Source organism: Trichosurus vulpecula, chromosome 5, assembly GCF_011100635.1.
Source record: "Trichosurus vulpecula isolate mTriVul1 chromosome 5, mTriVul1.pri, whole genome shotgun sequence".
Classification (NCBI taxonomy): domain Eukaryota; kingdom Metazoa; phylum Chordata; class Mammalia; order Diprotodontia; family Phalangeridae; genus Trichosurus; species Trichosurus vulpecula.
In genome coordinates this window covers 68,220,713-68,235,565 of record NC_050577.1, presented here as the reverse complement: position 1 = coordinate 68,235,565, position 14,853 = coordinate 68,220,713, and positions in this window count along the sequence as shown.

Sequence of the window (14,853 nt, the reverse complement as noted above, 5' to 3'; positions counted from 1 at the left end):
TCAGTAACCAAATCTCAGCATGACTTGGGGTGGGTGTGAGGGAGGAGAACTGGTGATCTCTGGCTCCTATCCCTGCTTCCTGACTCCTTAGGAGCTTGGGCCAGTATTAGGGAGGGCTTGCCAGAGCCGAAGAGATTGAAAGTGAGCCTGGCTCTTTGGGGAAGCCACAGTGACCAGAGTCCTCAGGTGGTTCAATGTCTCAAAATGATGCCTCCTTACTCAAGAGTCAATGTCCCTTACCAAATTCCGAAGCCTTTGAAGCTCTTAAGCACCAGGGGATGCTTAGATGCAAAAGAATCTGGCTTATTCATTCCAATTGAATATTTTAAATAGTTTCAAAATAAAAAGTGAGTTGAAAGGTGTTAAAAGAGATGAGATGGTAGATAGGTCAGCAAGACAGTAAGATACAAATTAAAGTCCTCCCTGGGACAAATGTCAGCCATGTGACTCTGGGCAAGACACTTAACTCTTCAATGTACCAAGCAACTCCCTAAGACTTTAATCGAAAGACAATTACTGGTCTGCATAGGGTCAGCTAGGTGATACAGCAGATAGAGTGCCCTACCTGAGTTTAAATCTGGCCTTGAATAGTCACTAGTTGTGTGACCCTGGGCAAGTCATTTAACCCTGTTTGCCTCAGTTTCCAAATCTGTAAAATGAGCTGGAGAATGAAACAGCAAATCCCTCCAGGATCTTTGCCAAGAAAACCCCAAATGGGGTCATGAAGAGTCAGACAAGACTGAAAATGACTAAATAACACCTGGTCTACATGGCTGAATTTTCTGTAGCTGGAGTTCTTCCCACTGATAAATCACAGATCCTTACCAAAAATAAGAAATGCTAGGCATTGGGCAGAACAGTTGTAATAAATGTTGCTCTTTTTTTTTTTGCAGGGGGGGAAAGGCAGGGCAATTGGGGTTAAGTGACTTGCCCAAGGTCACCCAGCTAGTAAGTGTCTGAGGCCGGATTTGAACTCAGGTCCTCCTGACTCCAGGGCCAGCGCTCTATTCACTGAGCCACCCAGCCGCACCAGTTGTATTACATGTTGCTCAGTTGTTTTCACACAGACAAGCTTTTGACTTTTTGATCTGCGATGTAAAACATTTTCCCCATTTTATCATTGCATGGATATCTACAAAACACTGTGAGAAATGGTTCATAGTATCTTGGATTTCAAGCTGGAAGGGATCGTTGGGGGTCCAATCCTTTCTCCCCCAGGCTATCGATGAGCAAACTGAAGCTCAGGGAAATTAAGGCATATAGGGAGTAAGTGGCAAAGGCAAGATTCAAATCCAGTTTCTCTAACTCCAAATCTGTGAGGTCTCTGGGATCTGCCTCTAAGATCCTGGACTTTGATCATTGACCTTGTCAATGAGAACCGGGCCTCCACATCACTTCCTATCTAGTCCTAAACCATGCTAAATTAAGGCGAATCACACACACACACACACACACACACACACACACACACACTCAAACACCCCTTTTATAGCAGGCCTTAAAAAGCAGAGACTGTCCTGCTTCCTTCTGATGTATTTGCATCTTCAGTACTCAGCACAGTGCCAGGCACATAGCATTTAATAAATCTTTTTTTCATTCTTTCATTCATTCAACCTCAACCTTTCAAATTCAGCAAATAACCTCCCTTCTTGCTTCATTAATGTCACATCTCTCAACTTCTTTCCTCCAATGCTCTGAGACTTTTCTCTATCTTAGCCCATCTTTTCCTATCTTCCCTTCCCTTCCTATCCCACCATCCTGGACCTTAAACCACCATTCACCTCCCCTCTTCCTTTCATCTTCAGTCTCTCCCACCCAATTTGATTATATCTCCACCCACGGCATGCTCTAGCCTCTCCTATCCTCACTGTCCCTACAAAAAAGCTTCCCTAAATTCTCACATACACACTTATTTCTGTATATTTCATCCCCTCCACTAGGTTGTAATCTCCTTGAGGGAAGGGACTATTCACTTTTGTCTTTGTATCCCCAGTTCTCACAAGCTACTAAATGAAAAATGAGAACTCCACAGGGTTTACCAGCGGGATAGTTCATCCACCTCTAAGAAAGCAGCACTTAATTCCATCAAAAGTAAAGTACAAGCAAAGCTTAGAGAGATGCAGGATTCTTGGCTCAGTAAGAAGGCAGGTGAAATTCAGTTTTATGTTGATAGTAACAATCCAAAGCGCTTTTATGATGCCCTGAAGGCTATTTATGGGCCAAAGACCTGAGGTGCATCTCAACTACTCAGTGCTGATGGAGCCACATTGATTAGTAATAAGGATGTGATCCTGGAGAGATGGGCTGAACACTTCCATAATGTTCTCAACAGACGATCAATCAACACTGAAGACATTGACTGTTTACCTCAGGTTGAAGTCAATCCCTCCCTAGCTGAATTTCCCATTGAAGAAGGGGTTTTGGATGCCATTAGGCTCCTCTCATGTGGCAAAGCACCTGGTACTGATTCTATTCCAGCCAAGATTTACAAGGCAGAGGATCCATTGCTCATACCAAAGCTGACTGAAGTTTTCCAGGTTATAAGGCAAGAGGAAATTATCCCCCAAGAGTTCAAAGATGCCTCCGTTGTCCATCTCTCTAAAGGCTCACAGGAGGCACTTAAATACTGATTGATTGATTGGTTCCACAGCTCTGAAGCTACCACCTCATCTCTAGGTTTCTTTTCCTAGTCCAGCGTCTAGAAAGAGTAGTTTATGCTTTTGCTGACTCTAATTTCTCTCCCACCCACTTGCTACTCAACCCCACTGCAACCTGACTCCTCTCTTCATCAACTCATATGAAACTACTTCCTTAAAGGTCCCCAGTGACCTCCTAATCCCCAAATCCAATGGATTTTCTTCAAGTCACCAACCTTGACCTCTCCACAACATGAAAATGTTTCTCTCTTACTGTTGTCTTCCCCCTCAACACTCTCTACTACCCTGGTTTCTGTGACACTGCACACCCCTGCTCTAATTCTCCTCTGTATCCTTCACTGATTCTTCCTCTTCCTCATGTTCCTTAAATGTAATCTTTCGAGATTTTTCTCTTCTCTCCCTTCTTCTCCCTCCTTTTTTCATTTCCTCTCCTCTCCTTCTTTTCCTCTCCTCTCTTTTCTCTTAGTGATTTCATCCATTTTTCATTCATTTATCCTATATACTGACACCAGCTTAATTTTCCTAAAGCAAAGTTTTGATCGTGTAGCTTTCCTCCCCTAAAACCGTCAATGGCTTGAGATAAATTCCAAACTCCTTAGACTGACATCTAGGACCCTCCACCTCGTTATTTTTATTTCATAATACTCCCCTTTACATACTCTGCTTCCCAATCAGACTAGGAAACTCATTATTCCAAAAACAAATCTTGTGTTTCCACATGTTTATGCTTTTGCTGTTCCTTATAATCAAGAATTCCCTATCTCTTCATCTCTAACCATTGAAATCTTTCCCATCCTTCAAGTTCCTGATCAAATGGCCATCTTCCCATGATGCCCTTGGCAATCTCCCCAGTAACTCTGAAGGATATCTGTGTTTTGTGTCTCCTATCTGCTATTAAAATCATAGAAGCAAAGAACTTTAATGCTGGGAAGGACCTTAGAGGTCACCGAGTCAATCCCTTATTTTATAAGCTAGAAATTGATTAGACTAGAGAGATTACATTGACTTTACCATAGACGTACAACTACCTATTAATGATCTTTTCACTATGTGGGAGTACTTCCTCTTTGCTTTGTGTCATAATTATTTTTGTACCTATCTGACCTGTATATCCACTCTACCTCAGCTGCCACAGGTGTGGATTATACCTTAGATACCACCTCTAAAACTCTTCTGCAGCCTATGAGCTCAAACTCTGAAACTCACTTTCCTGATCATACTTTCGTGTCTTTCTATTTCCACCTCACTGCTGCTAACCCCATTCTTAATCCTCGTCGTGACCTCTGGTCCTGCCATTTCTCCTTGTTCTCTCATCCCATCAACTCTATCCTTGCCTCACTTTGCTCCCTCCATAGCCTTAACCAGATAGCTTCTTGAGGGCAAGAATTACATTGCCCTTGTCTCCCCAAAGCCTAGCATGGTATCTTGCACACAGGCATTTTATAAATCCTTATTTTTTTTTTGGAGGCAATCTGGGTTAAGTGACTTGCCCATAGTCACCCAGCTAGTAAGTGTCTGAGAGCAGATTTGAACTCGGGTCCTCCTGATTCCAGGCATGGTGCTCTATCTACTGCACCTCCTGGCTGTCCCAATAAATCCTTATTAAATAAAAGTATGAGTGGGGCAGCTAGGTGGCGCAGTGAGTAGAGCACCGGCCCTGGAGTCAGGAGGACCTGAGTTCAAATCCGACCTCAGACACTTGACACATGTACCAGCTGTGTGACCTTGGGCAAGTCACTTAACCCCAACTGCCCTGCCAAAAAGCAAAAAATAAAAATAAAAATAAAAATAAAAGTATGAGTGCATGAATATGGCACTACTATTTCCACCTCAGGCTACATTAAGAGGAATCCAGTAATCAGAACAAGGGAGGGCAATATACTGGTCAGATCAAATTCGCAATATTGTGCTCATTTCTGGGCCAACGTAAGAAAGCTCGGTTATTTCATCCTCACTAGAAGATGATTTAGTAGGTAAGCCCTAATTAAAGAGCTGCCTTAGACAAGTTGTGACTTACCCAGAGTCACACAACTAGTAGTCATCAGTCTGGATTTGAACCCAGGTCTTCCTACCTCTAAGCTCCATCCACTGTACCACCACATTTTAATTAGGATATTGACAAACTAGTGTATGCCCCAAAGAGGATGACTAGGAGTGTATGGAGTCATTTTAAAAGTCCCAGGAATTGTAATTAGAAGACCTGTGTTCTGTCTGTCTCCCACTCGGCTGTGAGAGAAAGCCCTGTGGAGGTGAGTCAACAAAGCAGCCTGGCAAGGGTTGAAAGACATCTTCGACCTGGACCTCCTCCTTAAATTGGAGGTTTGAGGAGGAAACAGGCAATCCGAAGCTTCCAATATAAGAGCTATTCCAGAGGTGGAGTGAGCCTCCAGGGTGGAGAGGCTTCTATGACATGAGAGAGAAAATCTTGTCGACCTGAGTCAGCAGTGTAGCCCAGGCAACTGGAAAGTGGGAGACTTTACACCTCCTGACACCTAGGTGGCCAACTGGGTACAGCATTAGCTCCAGAGTAGGGAAGACCTGAGTTCGAATCTTACCGCAGACACTACCAGCTATGTGACCCTGGGTGGGTCACTGAGCCGTGGGTAGCAGACATTTCTAGCTAAACACAATGACTACAATTTGCCTGTCATATCATCCTTGAAAACTGCGGAATATAAAAATGTGACCTAGGTATGCTGGAGTCAGCTTATACAGGCATTCAGAGACCATCGTTAAATTTTCAGTGTGAGCATTTACACCTCAGAAATGGCAAACACAACAAATTAGGGCATGATTTATTGTTTTGTTGATCATCTAGACATAAGAAAGTGATGGAGGGAATAATAACAGTGCAGATTAAACTTAAAGCTGTGTCATGGGTATTTTATTTTTTTGGAGAGCCAGTTGTTAAACATTTACCAGCACACTCCTACACAAAGCCTTACAGAGAAAAGCACAAGATGAGCTATGATGAGAAGCAGGTTGGTTTATGTGGGAAAAACCCCGGATGAAGAATCAGAAAATTTCACTTCATGACACATCTCTGCCACTTATTTGGGCAAGTCAGTTTCCCTCTCTGAATCTCAATTTGCTCAACTGTAAAATGGGAGTAATACCACCTGTCTTACTTAACTTCACAGTGTTGTTGCAAGAATTTGATGACATCATGGCATAAAAAATGCTTTGCAAAGTATATTCGAATCTAGTCTCCAACACTTACTATGTACCTTCCTTGGACCTCAGTTTCCACTTCTGCAAAATGAGGATAGTAATACTTATCCTGTTTACTTTGTAGGGTTGTTGTTCAGGAAACATTTGTAAACCTCGAAGTGCCCTGTCAATGTGAGTTACTCTACCATAGCAAGGGAGGGTCATGGGAGCTGAGAGTAAAGGCAGGTTGTATGCGTTGATTGACTCACCATTATTTCCAGATCTTCCCTCAGGTCCTAAAAGATTGGTCAGGGTTTCTGAGAACAGTTTTATAAATCACCCCTTGGACTTGAATTTTTTGTGACAGGAGCCGACCTGTCTAGATATCTGTCAGTGATGAATTTTCCTGTACAGCCAATTTTGACGAGTATGCGTTCCCTGTGTAGACATTGGTCTTCTGCTGTGGAAAATGCTCTGTGTATAATCCTTCACCCCAAATCCACAATTCTTGTGAATTACATAAACAAGAGGGATGATGTGTCATAGCCCTGAATCTGACAGCAATCTGATTCACTATGGGGCAAACTGGTGACACAGAGTCCATGATGGGGTCACCTGGGGGCTCTTACTGAGAAGTTCAAACCACATTTCATGATTGAGGATGCTGAATGAGAGGACCATAAATGGTTGCTGAGAGAATCGAGGATATAAATAACTTTTAAGATTGACTTCAAGGAGGGACAATTGGGCCTTCCCATTATAAGTCCCCTGGAGGGAATGACTGGCACCAGAGTCCAGGATAGACAGACCATGGGTCTGACCCAAGACAACAAATCTGGCTTTCTTACGACTAATCTCAGACAGCACAGTATTACAGATTCTGGGCAACTGACCAGATGTTTACAAGGCTTGTCCATTTCCACTTCCCTGCAAGTGACTTTTGAAGGGAAATTTCCTGGCTCAGATGCTAGAAAGAGTAGTAATTCAGGGCATTTTAAGAAACATTAGTCTGGAGCCAAGTGACCAGGCTCCTAGGTCCAAACCTGACACTCTCTATAGTGTGACTGTATGAAAGTCTTGTAATGTCTCTGGGCCTCATTTTGCTTGTCTATAAAATAGGGATGGAGAGGAAAGTAGCTTTCTAAAATTAAGAATGTATAATTTCTAAAGCTCCTTTCAGCTCTATGATTCAAAGGGATTCTCCACCTCTTATTTATATCAGCAGATCTTGACTCTTATTGACTATAATGCATTATGGTACTTCCGTGTTATGTCGGGACTTGGGGTAGGGGAATGATAGGAGCCCAAATGTGTAATCCGAATTTCTCGAACACAGCAGTAACTAATTAGACCTGGGAGTGTTTGAGACTAGATAAAACTTGAACCCACATGTACAACCAAATTTATTAGCAACATAAAATGCACTTGACTCAAGTTATGCTTTGCCCAGGGCCAATGATGTTCTTTCAGCAGTTCCATTGCCCTGGCCATTTGTCATGGATTCATTCCACAAATATTTATTATGATCAGGTGCCATGCACATATGCAAATGTGGGGCCCCAACCCTGTAAGAATACCGCAAAATGGACACAAAGCATCTTCCATTGGTTTCTGAAGACAGTGAATCATTTTTGTTGAGCACATGCTGGAAGCAGAACCCAGTACCAGGCACTATATGTTGTTGTCATGGCAACTGGCTGTAGCTATTAGAAACTCCGAGGATTAAAGGAGTAGGTCAGAAAGAAATGAAGAGGACTATCTAAGCGGAAAGACACAATTCTCCTTTTTGTGAATCACTGATAAGCTAAGTTTTTTCCCCCAGAAAGATACTTTCTAGGGACGTTGTTTCATTCTTTGTATCCCCAGCACTTGGCACAGCACAGACTTTTATGCTTGTTGACTGATTGATCTGTTTGGGGCAATTGTTAAGAAGTATCTATTTTGTCAAAACACAGAAACATTTTTAAAAGCAATGAGTGATGGTTATTTTTGTATCAGATCCACGGTCAGAGTCATAACTAACTTTGAACAGAGCCTTACCCAAAGGCGCTGATATTTAGAGGGTACGCTTTCCCTGCCAGGGCAAGTGACTACTATTGCTATGACTACCTTCCCAGTCCTTCCTTCAGGGCTCTTCTTGTGGCCACATTTTCTTTTCCCAGTCCCCACAGGAGCCAAAGATGCACTTCTTCCTTTCTGCTATGACTGCTCACACTGCCACTCGATGCTATGTTGGCTGCCCCCTCTCCCCCACTGTTCTGACCAAGGTGAATAAATTGATAGTTATGGCTCTGTCTGTGGTGAAAGGTGATCACTAACCACACCTGGATTATCTCCTTTCTTCTCTGACACCTAGTGTATTGCCTGGAAAATAGTTGGTGTTTAATATATGCTTGTCGATTGATCCTAGCCAAAAGTTGCAACTGGGATTAGTCACTACTTTAAATTCATCAGATAAGTACATTTCTTCCTTCGATTGTCTTGGGAAGTATATTGATAAACAGCACTATTAATAGCTAATATTTATATAGTATTTTAAAGTTCCTAAAGAACTTCTCTTACAACAACCCTGCAAAGTACTACAGTACAAAGTATTATTGTTTTCACTGAATAGATGAAGAAGAGGTTAAGGCTCAGAGGTGTTAATTGATTTGCACAGGTCCTTAAGTGTCAAAGCTAGGATTCGAGCCCAGGATTCTCCTGTCTCCAGGTCCAGTGATCTTTTCATTATACCACAATATTAACTTTTTGGGGGCTCTTAGGTACCATACCTGTCCCAGTAGCTTCCCTAATTCATTTCTTTAACACACCAACATGCCTGCAAATGGATTTTGCAAATACCCAGGAAATCATTTACTCTCACCTAATCGTTGCAGATCAACAGGAATGTGAATTGGAAAGACTGGCTCTCCTGCTGGGATTCTGCCCGAGAAACAACCCAATGGAACCATGAGTCATGTGCAAGAACCATGTGATCACCTTTTCCCTTTACTTCAGTCACCATCAGTAGCAGCAACAATCAACATTTTCTTATTCCCTAATGTACTGGGGGGAAAATATTCCCAGGAAAGGATGCCCCCCCAAATCCCCCCATCAATGTTTAACTTTCACTTTCAGTTAAAAAAAGCCTCCTCTGCACTCTTGATTCCTTCCTTTGTTTATAGCTGACAGTTAACAGAAAGTGCTTTGAGGTATTTGGCAGGGAGAGCAACAGGTAAAATAAAGAGATGGATGTAAGTCAAGGGAATGAGGTCATTCTGTCTTATGTATACACATACCTTCAGAACTAACGGTCATGAATTAGGAATAGCAGATAAATGACTTGTCAGACAGCTCTCCATGGTCCCGCTACAGGTAGAGGAACCCACATCCCTAGGATTCCTTCATTGTCTCTGTCAGCCAATGATTCCAGGGAAGAGTAAAAATGTCATTCTTCTTTTGGGAACTTGTCGACTCTAGAGAAGACCTAGGGAACACGGTGTTGTTTCTGGGGGATGGAGGAAGCAGATAAAATTCTCAGCTTAAAAGTTCTGTCCTTTAGGACAAATGTGTCATTTGGCCACAACATGACAGTGTACTTCCATGTGCTACTGAGCTCCACAACTAGATACTAATGATATAGTGAATTGTCTACTTTACATAAGATTACATACTGGGGACTGGATAAGGATGGTTGAATCTAAGTAACAGGCCCACTTTCCAACATTTTAATGTACTCAAATCCTGCAAATAAAGTTTCCAAATTCACCTGGAAAAACTGATATTCATTCAGAATTTCTCCTTCCCCTTTCCTTTCTTCATGGGAACACTGCCTAAGGTTTCAACAGAGCAGCACACTGTTTTAACAACCCAGCTACCAGCTTCTGTGGGGGCATAAGATCCCCCCCACAGCCAGCACCCAGGAGGCTTCTGGGATGCCAGGAAAGCACAGGTTCTTTTTATCTGCTTAAACAAGGAAAGCACGGTGAAAGGGTTGACCAGCTTACTTTAATCCAGCATTCAGTTAGCATACAGACAACATTCATTTAGTTCAGGGGAGAAACGCCAGCATTCAATTAGCATTCAGTTAGTTCAGGGGAGCATACAGACAAGCATCAAGAGACATACCAAATACAGATTCATTCACTTACTTCAGGGGAAAAAACCAGCACCCTGAGGTTCAGAACATTCATTTAGTTCGGGGGAAACGAACCAGCATGCCGAACCTCAAAACCAAAATACAAACAAATTACAAATATCAACAGACAGACCCAATACAATACATAGTTACCAACATCTGGGCTCGGCCCGAGAGCAAGGGCTGGCCCACAGTCGCGCTTGCCGCTGCTCCCACACCAACCAGAAAAGGAAAGAGAGCTCTTCAAGCTATCCTCTCCCCTCTTATAGAGTTTTTGACATCATCAAGTGCCGCCTGAATGACCAGGGCCGATTGGTTCTTGAGTTGGCCCCTTCCCCTAGGTTAACACCCAATAGGGTGTGGCTCTGGACTCAACACCTCCCCTCAGCTAGTCCCATGACTCATCACACAGGAAGTTCTCTGCTTCCAGGCATGGTCTCTGGGCTTCCTGCCCCGGAAGAGAAGCCCCAGCAACCCGCAAGGCTCAATGAGGTAAGCTGAGTCATTCAAAGAAAACAAAGGCCATTCTGGTCACACACACCTACAAAAGAAGATTTTTAAAATTTTTTCTCAGAGGGGGGAAGGCAGGGCAATTGGGGTTAAGTGACTTGCCCAAGATCACGCAGCTAGTAACTGTGTCATGTGTCTGAGGTCATATTGGAACTCAGATCCTCCTGACTCCAGAGCCGGTGCTCTTCTCATTGTGCCACCTAGCTGCCCACATATATTTTTTAAGTAAAAGATAAAAGACACTTGACTTTGAGAAACTAATTTCTTCCTTCTGAGCTACTTTTCAGATTGTATCTTTGAGTTAGGGTGGTTGAGATAGGGCAAGTAGAATAGGATTGAGCCAGGAGTTCAGGATGAGAGATTTCTTTGGCATTGGTGTTGCTTAGGCAGAGGCCACAAAGGCTATAGGGAACCTGTTTTCTTGTCTATAAAAGGGAGGAAAGAGCTCATGTACCACCCATTTCAGTGTTGATGAAGAAATTGCTTGGAGGCAGTTCAGCCCAGGGTAAAAGAGATCCAAAACTGGGCCTCAGTTTCCACATTTGTAAAATGTGGGCACTGGCCTAGATGCCTCAATGATTCCTTCTAGCTTTGTATCCAACAAAGAAAAATATTTTAATGTTGTTTATTTTTTACATTGAGACTGTTCAGATTTTTGGCTCAGAGTTGATATGCAGAATAGAGAAGTCTGCTCCCCGTTGTATATTTATTTATTGGGTTATTAACTAACTGGATAGAAAAACTTATTTTCTGCTTCCAGGCACCTGTTAATTGAGCAACTGTTTATCTAGTACCTACTATGTGCAAGGCACTATGCCAGTCTCTAGGAACATACAAGACATGATCCCTACTCCCCTGGAGCTTAAATCTTCTAGTGTCAAATACCATAGGCAATTAAGACCCCAAATAAATGTGTTTGGTCTTCTATAAATTGATTATTATCACTATCAGCAATGATTTTGCCCCTCCCATAGGCTAGGCATGACTGCTAGATGCAGCTCAGCATTTAAAAGGTCCCAATGCTTGCCCACAAAGAGCTTATGATGGACTAGAGGAACTTAGAAGAAAACAGATCTATATTGGATGGCCTATTCCAGAACTGCCCCTTGGATTAATAAGCAAATGTAGGCAACAAGCATTTATTAAGCACTATGTGCCAGGCACTACCCTAAGGCCTGGGGATATAAATATAAACAAAGAGAAAGACAATCCCTGCCCTCAAGGAGTTTACATTCTAATGAGTGAAGACAACACACAGAAGGGATCTGAAAAGTGGGAAGAGGAGGAGAAAAAGAAGCTGTGTGAGATCATTGTGTTGAAGTCCAGAAAGTCTAAAAGAGAGCCTGGAGGGAAATGAAGGTTGGCCAGCCTCCCCAAAATAGAGTTGTCAGGGAAATGCACCAACTGGAAAGGAAGACAGGATGAGAGAAAGATGTTCCAAGGTGAGGAAGTCCCAAATTCTGAGGGAAGTTCCAGGGTGAAACCACCTGAGGCATCGTGGTGGTAACATAAAAGTTGTATCATGGTGTTAATTTTTTTTAAATAAACAAGATTTCTAGCGAAGCTTGATCACCACTCTGTCCTTCACTCCCACTGCTGGACCCCTCTCTCATAATATTGTGAGTTCAGGGCGGAATGTCATCCTTAACTTTAACTTCTGTGGAACAACCAGCGGTAACTCAGTTGGAACAGACTTTTTCTATTTGATTGAGTGTTCTAATTTACTATGTGCTTCCTGAGGCCCTTAGGTTAAAACAACGTGATCTAAAGCAGTGAATGGCAGTAGAAAACATTCTTTACCCTCATTAGCATGAGGCCAATTGAATCTGCCCAGAAGACCCTTAAACAGTGTTAATCAGCCTGAAAGTTGAAGCATTCTCAGTTCTGTCTGCTTTTCCCTGTGTCCGCACTGTGATGCAGAGGGTAGGCTAAGGTTAAGGGCCTTCAGTCTTCTTCTAGCCCAGGAATTGGTTGCCATGCCATCTGGGGAATGTCCATACATGAATGGGAGCTAAGAAAAGGCAGTAAAGTAGAAAGGCCCCAAAGAAGAGAAGGGAGCCTCAGACAGGGGAGGAAAAGGAAAGGCAACCTCCAGTGAGACTTCTCCAAACCATGCTAGCCCAGAATTTAAAGATGGAAGGGGCCTTAGGGTTATTCAATCCAGCTCCCACTTTTACAGTTGACAAAACTGAGTCCCAGGAGAGATTAAGTCACAGAAGTCACAGAAGCAGCAAAGCTAGGATTTAAACTCAGGTTGTTTTGATTGCAAATCCAGTCAATTGCTATCTTCTGATGCTACAGAGTGAGGCAGCCTCTTGGTGCTGGCTGGCTGGCTAAGGCTTCCTCTAGCAACCCCGCCCAGGAAAATTTATTTCAGCCTCAAGCCTGGACAGCTCCGACTTCACAGAAGACTCTGGTCTCTCACAACTGACACCTTTAGAGAAGCCCATGTTCTTTGGCAGAAGCTGGGTGACAGGAGCCTACTCCAGCCAGGAGGATCACTTCCCCTACCTTCTTCATTCTCAGGATCTCTATCTGATATTCCAATTGTCTAGATGTATATACATGGGAAGGAAGACTTTGGGTCCAAAACCTTCCCCAGAAACTGAGTCCCACATTGATTTATCCCTTCTCTGAACTCCTAAAGCACATACTAGCTTCTGTCATTTGGTCATTTCATTATATAAATATAACTACATTGTATATTAATAGAACTGTATAATTAGTATAACTACATAATATGTTAACATAATTATATACATTAATATAATAATGTAATACTGTATATAATATATACATTAATATTACTCTATAATTAATACAACTACATTATATATTAATATAATTATATACATTAATATAACGATGTAATAATGTACATAATATATACATTAATATAACTCTATAATTAATATAACTATATCATATACATTTATATAACTACATATAAGCATAACTACATTAGGACATTGCCCCATTTAGGGATATTTAATTCCCCAGATGGAAATCTTTCTCTTAATACACATTTATTTACTTTTTTAAAAAAACCTGTAACTATTTCTACAACAGGAAGCATTTATTATACCATGTCAGCTGATAGGGATACAAAGACAAAATTCCACTAGGGTGATATATGTAATATGTATATAAATAATAAACTAGAAAGAAAATTTAAGAGATAGAAAGATAAGCATCCAGCAACCACCAACTAAATCGCAAAGGCTGGTCTGTCTTTGACTTTACTATTTTCAGGAACTAGCTCTTTATGTCACTGCTTTGATTCTCAACACAGTCTCTAACTTCCAGGGAACGTCTCCCTGTATACCATGAATTCTCCAGGGCATCATAGCTCTTCATCTTAGACTCAGCACCGAATCTCCTCCATGACAGTGGCAATTGCCTTTGGCAAGTAAAACTCTCCTTGTTTTATGCCTCATTTAATATTTATAACCAAAGTGTCAAACAAACATCTTTGCTGTTACATCTTTGCTACTCCAGATGCTCCTGTTTGCCGATGATGTTGAACTGATGGCTATCAGGCATTGTAATAATGCAGAACCTCTTGGATTCAATCCATGAACACTCCAGGATGTTTCCTGCCTGTGGTCCGAGGAGCATCTTATATTGTTTTGCTCTCTGTTTCATGTGTGTGGGGGTCTTGTTTCCTTCATCTTGATTCAATCCATCGGGCTTGCCTTTTTTCTTTCTGAGGCATGTACATTTGGTCAGTACCTCAGAGGACCCTTGAAGTTCTTAAGCAACAATAGCCCACTTTTGGCTTGTGCCACACTTCTGCGAGTCTATGGAAAAGCCAAACGCCATCCAATTAATCAGTATAATATACATTTTGTCCACCAGATGGCACTACACTCCAGCCACCAGCCAAGTGTTTTTACCAGAAGACATCCAGGGGGGCGGTGAGGGTTTTCCTTAAAACTGCAATATGGCTACTGCCCAACAGAGAGAATTTTCCTACAAATTCTCAAACTACTCCCTTCCATTTTCCCAAGCTCTTGTGATTCTTTGACATTGTCAGACCTGGCTCTTATTCAATATCAATCTCAGGATATGAAAAAGAAAACAGACTATCCCTCTAAATTATGAGAATTGTGGAGATCTCCATTGATTCATTCCCACCCCGCGCCTGAGAAATTTCCTTCAATTTGATTAGTTTTCAGGGGGTCGGTGAACTTGAATGGAGAAAAATTCCATCTTTATTTTTACTAACCTTTAACTGAAGTTTAGTATTTCCTTCCATTTTTTAAAAACACTCTGAGAATAGGTCCATAGACTTCACCAGACCGCCAAAGGGGTTCATGTCACACGCAAAAGATTGAGAACCCCTGCTTTATATTTATATCGAGGAGGCAGTTTATATTTTGGCCTCCTGGCTTACATAGTAAAGCAAAATTTCCAAGA